We start from the raw sequence: 17,759 nt of genomic DNA on the forward strand, positions 1-17,759 counted from the left end.
ATGGACAACAGGAGTGGAAGGTAAATCACCAAAGTATCTTTTCCCAGTAAAGAATTAAGTTAGCATTTCTGGAACACTTTATGATTTTTTTAGACATTAAGTTCACTTTTTAAAAGAGGTATTACTCAGGGTTTTTTTTTTATTTCAAATTAAACAAAGCAGGAAAAAGTAATAATTAATTCCAAACCAATCCCTTCTTCAGGAGGACATTAAGGTTCAGATACAAAGAAAGAAAGAAGCCAGAGTCCTGAGGAAGAAAAAAAGAGCTCAGTCACACAATATGTAGAGCATTCTATGAGCTGCTGAGCTTTCTTATCTCTCAGTGAACACACAAGTTCATATGATATTGCAAAATATGAGAGGATTGAAACAAAAGGCACGAAATAAGAATTAGGGGGAAAAAACCACCAAAAAACATTTTATTCAAACTAGAGGAGAAATTACCAGTTCCATCTGAGTGGAGGCATCAGATTTCTCAGAGGCTGTCTCAGTAGACACATTGGTCAAGTGTCCCACCATTGTGGCAGAGACCTAGAGCGCTTAGTGCTTTCCTGAGGTGTGGACCAATTTGCAGACTGCAGAGACCACCCCACATGCCCTGCCTACCTGAACTGCGGCACAAACTGCTGTGCCACGTCCTTCTGATACACCATGTCCTGTTTGCCAACCCTGGTCACTTAGAGCCGTTTAAATCACCTCCAGCTACGCCTGGCTACGCCCCCCACTCCCCTGATTGTCTGCTGAGAGCTGTGGTGTCCGGATGGGGCTCTGGGCTGCTGTTTGGGTGTCCCTGGGCTCAGAAACTGCCTGTACAGCTCAGATCTAAAGCTCAAACCCTGGGCTTGCCTCGGTCACTGCTGCTGCCACTGTTGCCTCTGCTGCCGCTGATGCTGTCTTGCCGGGATTTTGTAGCCTTGAAACCTCTTCCTTTATAGAAAGCACTATATTTAAAAATAACAACAAAGTGAAAGTGACAGTTGTTACATTTCTTCAGGCATAGAACAGTATATATATATATGCACCATTCTTATGCTTTAAGTGTATCTTCTTTTTAGTGTACTTACATATATATATTTGGTTCCCCCAAATAGCCTGGTGAGAGCAAAACAGAACCAACTGTTGGATGTTTTGATATAAGGAGACTCCAAAAATATTCTATGATCACATGCATTTTTTTTATGCATTACCATCACTTTCTGAGTCTTCCAAACTTATTGTTCTGTTTTGTGTGAAGGGGAGTGTTTCACATTAAACAAATTAAATCCATGGGATTTTCATTTTGGAAAGAATTTAAGAGAAAAAAAAAATCACTTAAATGCTAATAATTTTCCAGTCAAGTCATCAATCAAAATTCAGTTATTCAGGTATCCCTATATGGTTGTCCGTGTCCAGCTGCTCTCCTGCTAGAAGCAGAAATGATTATCTGCAATTGCTACCAAAGCTGTTAAGTCTAGTGAGAAGTGGTCCTTAATTTACAGCTCCATCACCAACTCAGTTTTGAGCACTGGGTGAGGTAAACAACTATTTGTTTTCCAGCTATTAATTTTGTGTTACTGCCCATCAGAGATGGAAGCATAGAATAAAATAAGAATTACTGTATTTTCTTATTGTTGCTTTTATTTTCAAGGGTTCAACGACCAAACTTTTTTTTTTTTTTATGTATACACTTCATCCTGCTCTTGAAAACTAATGATTCTTACATGTACTAATTAAAGTAAAGAAATAGTAAAGAAACATGGTAGAACACCTCTGGCATATGAATACATGAAGTGGTTGTGTTCAGTAAAATGAATAAAAGTCTCAGAATTATTAATTGTGCCACAGATGTTACTGCTTCAGGAAGGGAATAACAAAAAGACATATTATCAAGAATAATAAAATAGTTGCATAAGAGATTTCTTGAGAGATATTTCTGAATTCAAAAAGCTGTGTGTGGGAAAAAACTCTGAAGGTACTTGAAGAAAAATACATATAGGATCATAGAGGCTGTTAGGGTGGCAACATGGCTTAGGGGAGGCATGTAATATGAGGGTATGCGATGAATGTTATGAAAGTTAAAGACAAATAATTTGAGTTAGAAAACCAAGTTATTAGGAGGATGAAAAGCTATGAATAGACTACCCAATGGTACTTTTGTTCAAGGAGGAGGATTGGTAGCAAAGTCCTGTTCTAAACACCACTATCTCATCTCAGTTAAAGGTGTGGTAAAAGCATTGGAAAAGGTTGCCTAGGAAGGCTGTAGACTTGCCACCCTGGACATGGTCAAAACCAAGCCGGATAAGATTCTGATCAACCCACTCTAACTTTGAAGCTAGGCTGCTTCAAGCATGAGGTTGAACCAGATGACCTCCAGGAACTCCTTCCAATTTGAATTATTCTGAAACTATGATTCAGCTTGTCACAGATTGTTCTGAAACAGTTGGCAAGATAAAACTTTTAAGAAATTAACATAGTGTTCCCTGGAAGAAATTTTTAGAGTGTTTAAGTACATAGTGAACATGACAGTTGAATAAGAATTTCTGCTCTTTAAAAAATTGTGCATTTTCTATGATCTTCCACCCATATATAGAATGAAAAAACAAGAGACCACTTTTTTAAATTTCCCAAAAAGCAAAATTCTGCAAACAGCAACAACAATAAAATTGTTGATAATGATCAAAAAGCTGCCCTCTGCAAAACCTTTTTCACAATATTATAATCTTGTCTTAAAATGAGCTCTTTAAGTCTTTCTTCCCAGAAAGCTCTAAATACAACATTCCTCTATGTTACATTCCATGCTTAAGTGAGCAATATCTTACAGAAATTTGAATCCTAATGTGTCTGAATAATTCAGCTGTTCCATCATTATCAGTCATGATCGTTTTTGTATTTGTATTACAATATGAGGTAAAATACTAAAATGTGTATAGCAGATAATCTGAACTTGTATGGTAGTCCTTTGTGAATGTACAGTAGTGAATTTAGTGTAACAGCACCAAAAGCATTACAAATTCTTTTTATACTTACTTAGCAGTTTAGGAAAAAAAAAAAAAAAAGAAACAGAATGGACCACAGTAGAAAACAGCTTGAACAGCTGCCTGAGACTTAGGAAACATCAGAGCTTTAGGATCCCTGCCCTTCTGGAAAAGAGAAGGGCATTACTACTTAACCTATGCTGTCTCTAAAACTCCAATAGAAAAACCTTCAGTCTTAATTTTTTCAATTATTTTGGGGGGGGGGGGTGGAACGAACCACACCAAAACTTACTCTAACATCTAGCTCAATAAATAAACTGCAAGAACATAGAACTGAAAATCTTGTTTCACATTCTCTTTCACAGACACACGTAGAAATTCTTAATTTAAGATGTTATAAGTCTTTTGTTTAACTTAAAGAATTATCTTGGAAATCACTCTTGCATTTCACCATAGTAGTTTTTAGAGAATTGTTATTTATTTATACTACATGAGTTTTCAGCATGTGCAACTAATATACTTTTTGTAAATTTGCCAAACTAATTTGAAATTATGTGCCTGGAGAACAGAGCTGCATATAACTACTGGTAAATAACCACAACATCAACAGAAAACAGCTCTACTTCTTGACAACGATACTCAGCACTGGATGATATATGCTTCAGTGAAAAAGCTGGTAAATGTACAGCCAGTATAAATATGACCAGTGGATCCATATATATGTAATGAATACTTCAATTAAGCATGAATATTTCAATTTAATATAGAAATAATATGCTGAATTTCATTGGTCTTCATTACTTAGAAGATTGATAATATAATAGGTTTTTTTCTCTGTGGTTGTAGCCTAAAAATACCAAAATGCTACTTGCAAGAGCATGTGAAAGTCTTTCCCTCACTAACTATTGAATGCTATGTGATACAGTATTTCATAATATAAGCCATCAGAGAGTGGGAGGTGTCCTTTTCTTTAAAGGACAAAAGATGAAGTTCTGGTGCTTTTAAGGCTACTTAAACAGCAAAAAATCAGTTTTGTAAGAAATTCTACTGGTGAATAAATTGTGTATTATATGTTCCATTCAGGGTGGAAAAATACATTCTGGGGAAAAAAAGTACATTGGTAGTCACAATGTGTTCTGGCTTATGTATTGTGTAGAAATTGATCTGTCTCTAGCTTGTTATTAAAAGCAGGAAAAAAAATGAGGAAGTAAGTAAAAAACATTTTTCAAGTGTTAGCAGCTGCAAAAAGTGTGTATTATCTCAAAGAACTTTAGACTGAAGCAAAATTTCAGATTTCAGGGTGTTACACTCTCAATCTGCTTTATGTAATGATATGCTGAAATGATAAAATGACAACTAAACTCCAGAGCCTGAAAGGGATGTATGTTAACTTTTAGACATAAGGCCTTCATTCATTTACTTTGAATCATTTTCAGGTAGAACTAAAGAGCAGAATAGCACAAATCAGGTGTTTACCTTTACAGAGTAGCCTCCTGCCATCACTGAAGTCTCTGTGACTGAAATCTAGGGGATGATAGGCTTATTTTCATTTGAATAAATTTGTGGTGTTTACAATACATGAGGGATGGATATGACCCTACATTTTATGTGTGCTGTCCCTGTCTGTGACTGCTTCTTCTAGTGCTCAGTTGTAATTCCAGGCACAAGCTGTGACTGGCCAAAGCAACTGCTTCTTCGTCCTGTTCCATAGAGTACAAACATCCAGGTTCACAGTTTCTGTCCTCATGTTCTTCTTGCCTGGGCATATGTGGAGCTGCATTCCTTCTTCTTCTAACTCACCAGGTGAAGTATGATTCCCGTGTTAGCTTTCAGTGTTTTGATTCTTCAATTCGAGGACTGTAATCTTATGGTCTTCTAAATCTTTGGTGTCATATTAGTATTTTAGCATTTTAGCATTCTAAACTTGTTTTTTAAATGATTTTTTTCCATAGCTAATTTTATATATATAACGTTATTTATACAGTTTGTATTTCTTCTGTTTTCCTTTACTGTCCAAGGTCCTTTTCATGATCCACATGCTCGGAAGCCTGACTCCCTTCTACAGTCCTAATCAGACCCATGTTTTCCGTTTTGTTCTGTCATGATGATGCAAGTTGCATTGAAAAATCACCTACATGAACTTCTCCACAGCAAAGACTGTCCATGTAATCTTTTGCTATAGTCAATATGGACAATATGAGGTAATGCACTCTCCTGTTACTCTGTTCAGCTTCAATTTTTTTGAGAGGTAAGATACTCAAGGTACTCTATTTTTTTTTAAGAGGTAAGATACTCTAGTTATTAAACTCTTATCTCAACCCATGGGGTTTGCATTCTTTCAAATGATGAGTGATAGAGCTGACTTCAGAAAGGAGGAGTCGAGGCAAATCAGCATCAGGCATTGCAGCAATGGTTTTGAACATATTGTGAAGAAAGAAGCATACTGCTAAGGGAAAATGCTGTGGTTAAGATCATCTCAGTAGTGTTTCAGGCAGACTGATATTTAAAGTCTGGGGAGGTACTTCAAGCCAAGTACTTCAAATACCATGCAATCAACAGTTTATTTTACCAGCCAAGCCAGATGAGCTTTGATAGAATGTTTAGAGCCTGGCAAACTTGCTTGAATGTTGAATGTGTCCTGCAGCTGCTGAAATTTTAAGGGGATGAATAGGCTGTAGTGAATTCAAAGGCAGTTAATTTGGCCCAAAGGTGAAGTGACAGCTTAACCTGCTAGTCATGTAAATATAGGCTTTGTAATAAAATAAATAACATGTGTTGGATTTTTTTTTTTATTTAAATGGATACAAGATGAAGATAACCTCTGATGTTTTTTGGTTATGACTGCCATTTTTTTTTTTTTCATGCCATGGGGACACCTTTCTCTAATTAAAATTTCAAATAAAATTAGCAAAAAATATTTTCATTTCACTCAGGGATGCTCAAAACTTCTCCTAAGTGATGTGTGCTAAGATCAGAGGCTATTTTTCTAAGTAAAAAGAGCTTGCAGCATGAGCAGGTAACACAGAAGGCTCTGAGCCAAGACGCTGCTAAGACAGCAAATGTTACAGGAGATCATGCCAAGGAATATGAACTTCCTAACAAAATGCAGCCATCTTTTAAGTGATTCTGAATGTGTTAGAGTTGGCAGTTCACCTACATACTGCTATCCAAACTTCCTGTTTCCATTGTGCCTTTCATTCAGATCAAATGCCCTGTTCTGAATGAAGTGATGGTCTACTGCACAAGCAATATCAGTCATTGTGACAAATGCAAGGGGAATTTGTACACAAGTATCTTGAAAAGAAAGAATCTGTTAAAATAGCAGGCAATATCAACCAAATGTTTAAGGAAGAAAAGGGCAAAGGAAATGGAAGAATGAATGAAATAATTGAAAATAAGGACCATGAAAGAACTCTCAGATTTTGGGGAAGCTGATACATGACAAATGCTCAAACCAGGATCAATACACACTACGTGGAAAAAGAAACCCAAAATCCAGATTGACTAGAGGTAGAATTTTAGGCAGTTTAGATTGGAAAAATCTTGTGGCTACAGAAATGAGAGGGGGAAAAAAAAAAATCTAGTTTTTATGATGCCTATATGCAATCTGTATGTATGTGGAACATAAGGGAAAAGGTACAGACAAAAAAAACAGTGGTCCTACGTTGCTGTTAAAATGAATTATGACAAACTTTCATCTGGTGCTATGCATTGGACATTGTTCCTCAACACCTCATGCAGCCCATTTTACACTTTAGATGAATTCAGCTTTTCTGATTCTCATAGTTACCAGTTTATCCCATCTTCCAGTTACCTAAATAATAGGAAAACAGTTATAATATGTGGTTTAAATATTCCTCCTGCTGTGTGTCTGTTCTATATTCAAAATAATACAATCTGAATTTTGACTATGATCATATCTATATTCTTGTTTTTTGTTTCACTTTAAAGTTGCAATACATCGATCAGTGCTTTTTTTTTTAGTTTTTCAGTAATGAATCTAACATTTCTCTTTCAAGCCATTGAAGTATCTATACCAGTTGTATTTTAATGAGATTATGTCCAAGACTTGTCTTATTACAGAAAAACAATAACTGAGAAAAATTAAAACAACAAACAGGGATTTTCACAGTTTACTGGTGGGAATTTGAGGTACAGAAAAATGGCAAAAACAGTTCAGAGTAGTAATATCTAAAATTCTAAAATAATTAATTTCTTTGGAAAATTCTTCTGAACAGACTTTGGTTAGGCAGGAACAATATGTGAAACCGGGGACCTTTTTTTCCTTTAGCTCAGACTCTTACCTTCATTTTATTTCAGCTTTTCTTTCGGATAAAAAAGCATTTCATATCCAAACAGAAAATTACGGGGGAAAATATTTAATTCTAAAATATCTAAAATTCCAAGAGAATCTTAAGTTAAAATGAAATATGTTGATATTTTATGGTCATAGTTTTAAAAGAAACAAAAATTATAAGAAAGTACATTTCTTTACCAGTTGAATATATCTTATAGAATCATAGAATCATAGAATCGTAAGGGTTGGAAAGGACCTTAAGATCATCTAGTTCCAACCCCCCTGCCATGGGCAGGGACACCTTGCTCTAAACCACGTGGCTCAAGGCTCTGCCCAACCTGGCCTTGAACACCGCCAGGGATGGAGCATCCACAACCTCCCTGGGCAACCCATTCCAGTGCTTCACCACCCTCACTGTAAAGAACTTCTTCCTTGTATCTAACCTAAACTTCCCCTGTTTAAGTTTGAAGCCATTACCCCTTGTCCTACCACTACAGTCCCTAAGGAAGAGTCCCTCCCCAGCATCCTTGTAGACCCCCTTCAGATACTGGAAGGCTGCTATGAGGTCACCACGCAGCCTTCTCTTCTCCAGGCTGAACAGCCCCAACTTTCTCAGCCTGTCTTCATATGGGAGGTGCTCCAGCCCTCTTATCATCCTCGTGGCCCTCCTCTGGACTCGCTCCAACAGCTCCATGTCCTTTTTATGTTGAGGACACCAGAACTGTACACAGTACTCCAAGTGAGGTCTCACGAGAGCAGAGTAGAGGGGCAGGATCACCTCCTTCGACCTGCTGGTCACGCTTCTTTTGATGCAGCCCAGGATACGGCTGGCTTTCTGGGCTGCAAGCGCACACTGCTGGCTCATGTTAAGCTTCTCATCAACCAACACCCCCAAGTCCTTCTCTGCAGGGCTGCTCTGAATCTCTTCTCTGCCCAGCCTGTAGCAGTGCCTGGGGTTGCCCCGACCCAGGTGTAGGACCTTGCACTTGGCTTGGTTAAACTTCATAAGGTTGGCATCGGCCCACCTCACAAGCGTGACCTATTTATTGGATTAGTGCCTTAATCACAAACTTATTCTTCCCTTTTTTGATAAACTGATTTCATTTTGATTCTGATCATATTATTTTTTAGTGTTGATGTAAATAGAGCTGTGATTTCAAAAGCATCCCCTGAAAAATCTATTCTCATCAAGTGAGTTTTAATTCTCTGCTTTTAGCGGTTTTCTGTTAAAGAAAGAGAGTTGTTATTCATTGTTTTCTATCTTGTAACAACTCACTAATTACTTCCTTGAGGCATATTTACCGTGTTTTTGATGATCAGATTCTTGAAGTTCTTGCATTGACCTTTCACAAGTGAATTAATTTTATTTTCAGGTACCTTGTTCTTTTTAAGATCAGACAGGCTTATAAGTTTTTAATACGCACCTATAAATGATATATATTTTTATTGTCCATTTTTGGTAATATTTGTGCATCTTTTCTTTGACATAAAACTTAAACATTTTTGTGAAGATTATTTCAGCGACTCTTTTATAAGTTGCTCAGAAAATAGGAAGAAGAATCAAGCACAGCAAAAAAGCAAGCAAGACAATTTAGTGAAAGGGATAAAAGAAGCCAAAAAAGTAATAGAATAATGATCTATTGATCTATTGCAGTAGAGTTTGAAAAGCGGCCAAATAGTAGAACAGGAAGCCTAATAGCAAAAAAAAAAAAAAAAAAAGAAAAGAAAAAAATGAAAAGAAGGTAATAACTCAGTTTTTTTAAAAAAGTTGGAGAAGCCTACAATTGTGTTTAGGACCTTGGAGGCATAAATTATTGTTGCTCCATTTTTCTGCAATGAAACCTACTAAGTAGTGTAAAAGACTCCGGGTAGCCTTTACTGTAGATTGCAAATGAGAGCTCAATTTTAATAAATGCATTTCAAATACAGACAAAATACAGTCTAGGCTTGATTTGTTACTCAGGCTGAAACACAAATTTTCACAAGATCCTGAACCTTAAACATTATTGTTTAGTAGAAGACTGCATACCGAAAACTCAAACCATTAGATAGTGCCTATCTCAAGCAAACAATGCAAGAAGAACACAAAAAGGATGAAAAGGAAAGAAAATAACAAAGAGGATAAGTAGGTGAAAGACAGAAAAACAGGGGAAAGACAGGAAAATAGGGGAAAAGAAATGCTTTGTAAGACAAACCTTTAGAAAAATACATGGAAAAAGAAGGCAGGGTGGTTTCCTAGATATATTCAAAACACGTTATTGTGCTGTCCTTCTGTCTTAACAATGCAAGACTCTTTAAGGGATGAGGAACTTAGGCAGCTCTGGAACCTGTCTTTGCATAATGGAAAACCTGGTGAAAGCCTTTGAAAAGCAATTTCAGCCAGAGGAGTCAAACAACAAATACCTTTCTAAAACGTGTTTTATAAATATAATGTATTTTTGCAATGAAACAAAAATCAGACTTTCTGTGGGAACTCTACTAGTTCACTAGAATGATAGAGCTCTCTGCTTCAGCTGGTTATGGAGGGCAATGACAGCACAGTCACTCTACAAAGAGAGCATTCTGTACCAAGTGGGAAAGTAACTGAAGGACATACATAGTAATAAATCTGATTTATTTCACCAAATAATTTATTTGTATAACTGTACGTGTGCATAATAATATGAGGGAGAGATGAAAACATGAGAGCAGACCTCTGATTAATGAAGAGATGTAAGAAGAGACCAGTCCAAGACACTGATCAAGTTGTATCTGTGCATTAAATGATCTAAATGGAAGTTGACCAGAGCAGCTACTAGGACTTCATCATATGAAGTTGTTTTTTTTTTTTTTATTTGATTTTTTTTTATTTTTATTTTAAGTTTTAGTAGAGGCTGCTAGAACCTGCCAGTGGGTGATTTTTAGTTCCTTAGCAGCACAGCTTTGAGATATTTTTCTATGAATTACTCTTCCTTGAAACAAAACATCTGTCTCATAGGAATTTTGACATGGTTTAGTTTTTCAATCAGTACAAAAGACATTCACCACTGTAGCACTGTTGGGCTTCTGTGTGTCAGCCTCTTAGAAGAATTCACTCTGTGTTTCCACAGGGCCTAAAATGCTGGGAGCTCATATGGGAAGTGAATACGGTTTTACTTTACCTTTATCTCCCACAGCTGTGAAGGCTGTCAGTTTCTAAAACATTCAAATTGAGAATTCAGAATATCCTCAGAATAGTTCAGTTGTATCACACCAGTGTTTTCTTCGCTTATTCCTGCCTTTGCCCTGGATCTCCCTTTTTCGTTAATGATAGTAAGATCAACCTTCTCTCCAATATTAATTGGATAGATCCTCTGTATTTACTACAGGGATTGTTTGAATAGGTATAAAGGATTTTCTTTACTCTAAATTCTCACTTTTATGTAAGCCACTGAGCTCTGAAAAATCTTAAGAAATGTTCTAGTAGCCAGTAGTCATGAATAAGCCTTTAAAGACTGGAATAGTTTCAAATGCTATTTGCTCTACGCCAAATACCACATTTTTAAATACCTTTATCTCTCACACAGATATCACTGGGGCTGAGCAAGAATGCTGTTCTTATTTAACTGAAAACTGGCATTTCAAAATTTATTCTTGTTCCAAATCAAATAAAGACTTTTTTTTAATCATTTCCCATGAAACAGACTTCTTATAAAATAGTAGCAAATTTTCAAGTTGTAATTTTATTCTAGAAAGTCAAAATGTTTTCTTCTTTTGATTGTATAATTTGACAAGTATTTCATGGCATAATAGGTTCCTGTTAAGCACTATTAACTGCTTTCTATCAACGTGTCACATAATTCATAGAATCCTAGAATGTACTGAATTGGAAGGAACCCACAAAGACCACTGAGTCCAACTCCTGACTCCACACAGGACAATCTAATAGTTAAACCATATATTTAAGAGCATTGCCCAAACACTTCTTGAACACCAACAAGCTTGGGGCCATGACCACTTACCTGGACATCTTGTTCCAGTGCTGAACCAACCTCTCAGTGAAGAACTTTTTCCTAATATCCAATCTGAACTTTCCCTGACATAGGTCTAAGCCATTTCCTTGCATCCTATCACTGGACACCAGAGGGAAGAGATCCACACCTCCCTCTCCACTACCCCTTGTGAGGAAGTTGTAGGCAGCAATGTCTCCCTTCAGTCTCCTCTTTCTTACAATGAGCAAACTTCTATAAGCTTCTCTTTTCCTGCTAAGTTTTTTCAGCAGTTCCTTATCCATCCATGGAGGCCTCCTGGCCTTCTTGCCCCATTTACTTCTTGGCAGGACGCAACGCTCCTGAGAGACACTGCCACCTCTCTGCAATTGCATAATACTGATATATTCTCACAGTTAACAATGCTAAAACTGACCCAGGAGGAAAATATAACAGTATTTCTACTGTAAATAGTTGAGGAAATAGCTCTACTTGTTTGCTATAGAGGAAATAGAAGAAGAATGTTAATATTTGCACAGATTTTGTGTACATCATCATTCATGTATAAATGATAAAAATTGTACTAAATGAACCTGAATAATTTGCATGTGAATAAATTCTTTTAATTTTTGTTATCCACAGAGGCTGCAGTATGAGTAAGATTCAAATAATTGCCAATATGCTATTGGCAATATTCTTTGCAAATTAGATCTTCTCATTCATGCTTGCTTAAAATACAGTTTGGTTCCATATTTCTACATCTCACAAGAAATTATCTTAAAATTCACAAACGTGGCATAAAAATCTCAAAACAGAAGTAGAAATGAATTTGCATTTTTACTTAGAAACACAGAGCATTTAAAACTGGTTAGAAATATTGCTTAAACACCACCCCCCCCCCAGCATTGTAGGTTGTATCAATCACAAAGAACCAGGCCTTCAGAAAACTGTGACCCAGACTCCTAAAATGTTTTACAGTAACACATAAAACTTGGCTCGTCATATACGTTCCAAAACTTTAATTATCCTTTAACATATTGTTTTCTTTTAAAATGTTCCTCTTAATTATTCATGGCAGTCAAGCAGACTAATTATGCTTCTTGGATAAAAGCACATTGGCTCATTAATCTTTCTTTTTCAGTTACATATAAACATCAGCTATGATGAACAGGAAAGCTTTTTTTTTTTTTTTTTACTTTTTTTTGCCTATATTGGATAGACAAAGTTTAGGATCCTGAGGGAATGCAAATGCTATTTAAAGATTATAGTTGTGATTGCAATATTCATATGAAATATTAAGAAAAAAAATTACACACCATATACAATCACATATTATTTCTGGATTTTATCGTCAATTAATTTGTCATTAGTATTTTTCATGGGTTAGCTATTACCCTAAGACATATTTGCTTTGGTCTTCCCAAAACATTGATAATAGATGTAGCTGTCCAATTTTAATTAACAAACTTTCAGGAGACAGGAAAAAAAATTACTTCCTTACTATTTCTTCAGTTTGGACTGAAAAATCAATGGGAAAAATGGAATTAATTATTCAGAAGACTGTATGTTTAAGAGATCCCACCTTCTCTCTCATTTAGTCTTAAACCCACAATAGCCACCATGTGTCACATTGCCATTGTGTTCTGTCTTACAGTTCCTATTTCTGTAAATCCTTGTTGTGACATATTATTGTGCTGGTTAGTAAATCTAGTCCATTGCTCTGCTTTTTACTCTAAGATTAAAGGCACAGAAATGAATTCTGAACTGGCAAATTTGTCCAAACTGTTGAAGCATACTCCTAATTTTCTAGTCAATGTCTATCAGGTTTTGCTTTGGTTCCTTAACTCTTTGTCTCCTTTTTTATGTCATTTTGAGCTCCTTTCTAATAGTTTTAAATTACAATATAATTTTATCACTATAGGGAAACCTGCAATATACTAACACACACATGCATATTCACTTACGATTCATTCAGAAGACTTAGACATTTTAAAATTATAAACCCAGATAAACTTAGGTAGTATCTCTGGAGGGTATAAGAGGAAAACATCTGCTCAAACCTGGACCAACTTTAAAACTGCAATTAGCTTAAGAGTTAGATCTGTCCGCTAAAGGCTTGTCCCATCAAGTTCTGGATACGTCCAAGGATGCAGGTTACACAACCTCTCCAAGCAGCTTGCTCTAATGCTTGGTTACACTCACTGTGATGAGTGTTTTCCTTATATCTAGTTAGATGTTTTTCGTAATGCAAAGTGTGTACATTACCTCTTGAGCTTTCACTGTGCATGTCCAAAGAAAAGATCTCGGCAAAACTGCTTATTGTACATGGTGCTTCTGTTGCCTAATCATTTTAGTGATTCTTTCCCAGACAAACTTGTTCCAGTTTGCCAGCAACTTCCTTGTAAAAGGAAGTCCAAAACTGGGCACAGTACTCCAGATGCAATTTCACAATACCCAGCAGAAAGGAACAGCATTTTTTTGACTGTCTGCCTACATGCTTGCTAATGCAGAGGAGTATATTGTTGGTGGTCTTTGCCATCGGGATTACTTTGCTGGCTTGTATTTAACTTCTTGCCCACCAGGATTCTCAGGTCGTTATCTGGAAACCTGCTCTCTAGCCAATTGGCAATGCTGAGACTGTACTAAAGCATGGGATTATTCCATCCCAGCACAAAACTTTTCAAATTTTCTTAAACTCTAGGAGATTTGGCTGCAAATATATTATGGCTGGCTGTGAGAATATTGCTAAAATCAAAGTAATTTACATACATGGCTCTCCCTTCACCCACACAGCCAGACATCTCACCAGTGAAGACCATCAGGCTGCTAAAGCAGCTTTGGTAAATATATGCTGGCTGTTCCAGATCTCCTTCTTTATGTAGGTGTAAGTGACTTACAGCAGGATTTGCTTCAAAATCTTCCAGGGTAATGAGGTGAAAATGATTATGATTTCATTTCCCAGACCTTCCTTCCTTTTTTTTTCTTGAAAATAGATATGAAATTTCCATTTTTCCATGTTGAGAGCAGCCTCAAAAAGTTGTCAGCTGTTGTGGGTTAGTCCCAGTAGGCAACTAAGCCCCATAAAGCTGTTCATTCACTCCCACACAGTGGGATGAGGGAAAGAATCAAAAAGGGTAAAAGTGCAAAAACTCACAGGTTGAAATAAAGATGATTTAATAGGTAAACCAAAGGTTGCACACACAAACAAAGCAAAATAAGGAATTCTTTTCCTACTTCCCATTGGCAGGCAGGTGTTCAGCCATTTCCAGGAAAGCAGGGTTTCATCACACATAACTTCCAGTTACTTGGAAAGACAAGTCCTGTAACTCCGAAGGTCCAAACTCTCCCCATCATTTCTGGGAAATTGGTACTACCAAACACAGGTTACACAGGGGCTCTGAACACAGAGTACCCTTATAGCAGAAAAGGGGTAGATATTAGAAAGCTTATGTGGAACAATTTTAACTTTGTTATTAATGAGGTTTTTTTCCTGACTTAGACAATTTGGACTATAAGTGCTAGTATCATTTTAACTGGATTGATAATAACTTCTGTTTTATTTTTATTACATGGATGAAACATTAATTAGTTCAACAATAAGTTACCGGATCTGTATATACAGTGTGTTCTTTTTTTGCTAGTAAGAAGATCTTTAATTCATTGGCCCAAAAGAGTATATCCCTCACTGGCTACCTAGCTACTCAATCAAAAAATTGCCTCCAGTGCAATTCAGAAAACTCCTGAATTGCTCATATTATGCCACACTGCCCTTTTAATAGAGAACAGGATGGTTATTCTCAAACTAAAGCCAAAACATGCTAGGAAATTTTTTTTATTCAGGAAAGGGAAAAATTAGAAAATTTGAGATCATTCTGTTTCTATTAAAGGCCTATTTAAGTTAGAGGAAAAATTGCGCTTGGAACAATCTTCTACCATTCAGAGAGGCTAAATACTACAGCCTTAGGACTTGATGCCTTGGTTTTTAATGGACAGCTAGTAGCCAACTATTGTAGTGTCTGGAAAGGTAACACTTATCCTAGAGATCAACATGCTAATTACAATAGAGAAAAGAAAATGAAAAATTCATTAATTACTTCAGAATCGAATCATATGTGAAGTCATAATTACCTACCATGCTTTTAAAAAAATGTTAATGGGGAAAAGGTGTTTGTAAGCAAATTCTACTTCACATGCGCAAACCTCAATTACTCTTTGTTTGTTTCTAATCATTTGCTTTGAAACATCTGGCTCTGGAGAGTTTTTAATATACTCTGTTGAGAAGAATAAAACAAAATGGAAGCTGACATGAATGCTTGTTATCACAAATCATTAGTAAAACTTTCAAATATGCTTTGTGACACTCAGATTGGACTGTTTTCTCTCTAACATGCCTATGAAAAAAATTCATTAACAAGAGCTCTGTTGCACTTTATTCATTTTTTTTTGCCTCCTCTCAAGAGTACTGAAAACTAAACCACAGAATAATAGATCATTCTTAATAGTGGTTATATGTGCCGGGACTTGGATTGTCTCCAATATAAAAGAATATTTGATAACATGTTATTATATATATTGTGAACAAGAAAAAATCTTACGCCATGTTGGGATAAAAACTGCCTGCTATCACTTTTCTGTTAATAGTGGCACATACGAATTAGTGCCAGCTCTCTTGTTCAGGATGTTGTTCAACTATCAGGGTCAGCAAATTTTGATTTGGATGAAAAAAATGACCCAGATTTTACTTTCTGTTCTACCCCTATAATTCCCAAATGAACTAAATTCCTCTACAACAACCTAAGGCAAAATTTATTCCTGTCATTTAAGCTAGAATAAAGGGGGAAAAAAATACAAATAAACATGTCTGGAAAACCAGATAGTGCAAAATACTAACAGTGTAGAGCAACTGTATCATTGAATGAATACATTCATGTATTACAAAGCATATATATTATTTACGAAAAAAATTCAACTAGGATCTTTTTTTCAACGAGAAGAATGATCATTTGAGATTTTTCTCAAGGGATCAATTACTCACCAAGTTTCATTACTGAGAAATAATTTGCAGGTGAGTTGTTTGTACATGCAGATGCATCAAGACTCATCATCTTCTTATGCAGAACTTCCTTGTGGTAGACAAAATGCATTTTTACAGACAAATATAAATAAATAGCACTTTAAATCGAAAACTATGAGTTTAAAATTTATGAAAATCCTTGGAAAGTAAACCAAAATATAGCTTGCTAGGCTATAATTACATCATTTCTGCTGGGAAAAAAAAAAATAATTTGTTGTCTCATTTACAATTCAGTCTTACTTGTCTTATTCCTCATTAATATTTTAACACTGATTCATGGATTATCATCCTCTTTATATAGGTACTCATATGATCTAGTTGTCCTATGTATTGACACTAGGACCACTATAAAGGTTATTTAATTTCATGTAAGTGGCTAGCTCTTTCCACTAGCTGTAGATGAGACCCTGGATATTACTAATTTAGTAATTCCTGTTAGGTGCCTTTAATTTGGCATTTAGGCCAAAACCAATCTTAAATTGTTTAACAATCTTAAAACACGACTTGAAATTCTGTCCCTGATTTTCACTTCTGCAGTGCTTAGACCAATGAGGACATACCTGTGGCACATCTAACAATAAATGTATTCAATTTAATCTGAAGAAAAATTGAAACAAATTAGTGTAAAAGTTTTTATAAAGACTGTTATTTACAGATGCCTTTGTTTTGTATCTTTTTCTACCACAAAATGGAACACGGACGAGAGATATCTTAAGAGCTCAAATTTGTTGGTAGGTTTGCACGAGTTAGTACAGAACTATTTAAAGATAGTAACTCGTGGCATATAAACAGTGTAGTCAGGTCAGCAGGGCAGTGTTTAGCCTACAGCTGATACAGTTCCAATTTCATAACTAGCGCCTTCATAAGTAGTTGGGACATTTCTGCACAAGACACCACACTGTGGACTGGACATAACTGTAGGCTGTTATATCTGTGGTAAATCACATTTACTGAGTAACTGGCCTGATATTCAGAGTGACTGAACCTCTTCAAATAACACTGTAAATTTCAAAGAAAATTACAGAATTTTCAGGCATAAACATAGTTATGTATATAGAATTCCCTATATTATTCCTCAAATAATTCTGAAGTAAATTTGGGGATGCGGGGAAGTAACGTTTGTCGTTTTAATTCCAAATGTATTTTTTTACATGTTTTTACAGCATAAACCAGTGAGTTCTATTCAGTATGCCACATAAAAATGTTAAAATATGGGTGAAATTATTTAGACAATTAAACTGTTCCTAAACTTCCAATGTTTAAATTGGTGTTTGGGTAGTGTTTTTTGTGGTTTTTTTGGTTGGTTGGTTGGTTGGTTTGGTTTGGTTTGGTTTGGTTTTATGGGTTTTTTGGTGTGTTTTTTCTTTTTTTTTTTTTTTTTAAGTCATGTACTGCTTTCTTCATATAAAAATGAAGTGATGTGACTGTTTTTGAGTCCTCCAGAGACACATCTGTGAAACTAAGTTTAAGTACTTAAGTAAGACACA

The 17,759-nt window shown here is 35.8% G+C and overlaps 1 long non-coding RNA gene across 1 annotated transcript in view; it reads right to left on the reverse strand.

Annotated features, from left to right (window-relative positions):
- Positions 1-846: 846 nt before the first annotated feature.
- LOC115604024 overlaps positions 847-17,759 on the reverse strand; it is a 102,520-nt gene continuing 85,607 nt past the window's right edge. The window contains exon 4 of the long non-coding RNA XR_003990103.1: positions 847-941. This is a non-coding gene — a long non-coding RNA (uncharacterized LOC115604024). The remainder of the gene's footprint in view (positions 942-17,759) is intronic.

This window comes from Strigops habroptila, chromosome 2 (genome assembly GCF_004027225.2).
Source record: "Strigops habroptila isolate Jane chromosome 2, bStrHab1.2.pri, whole genome shotgun sequence".
NCBI classification, from domain to species: Eukaryota; Metazoa; Chordata; class Aves; order Psittaciformes; family Psittacidae; genus Strigops; species Strigops habroptila.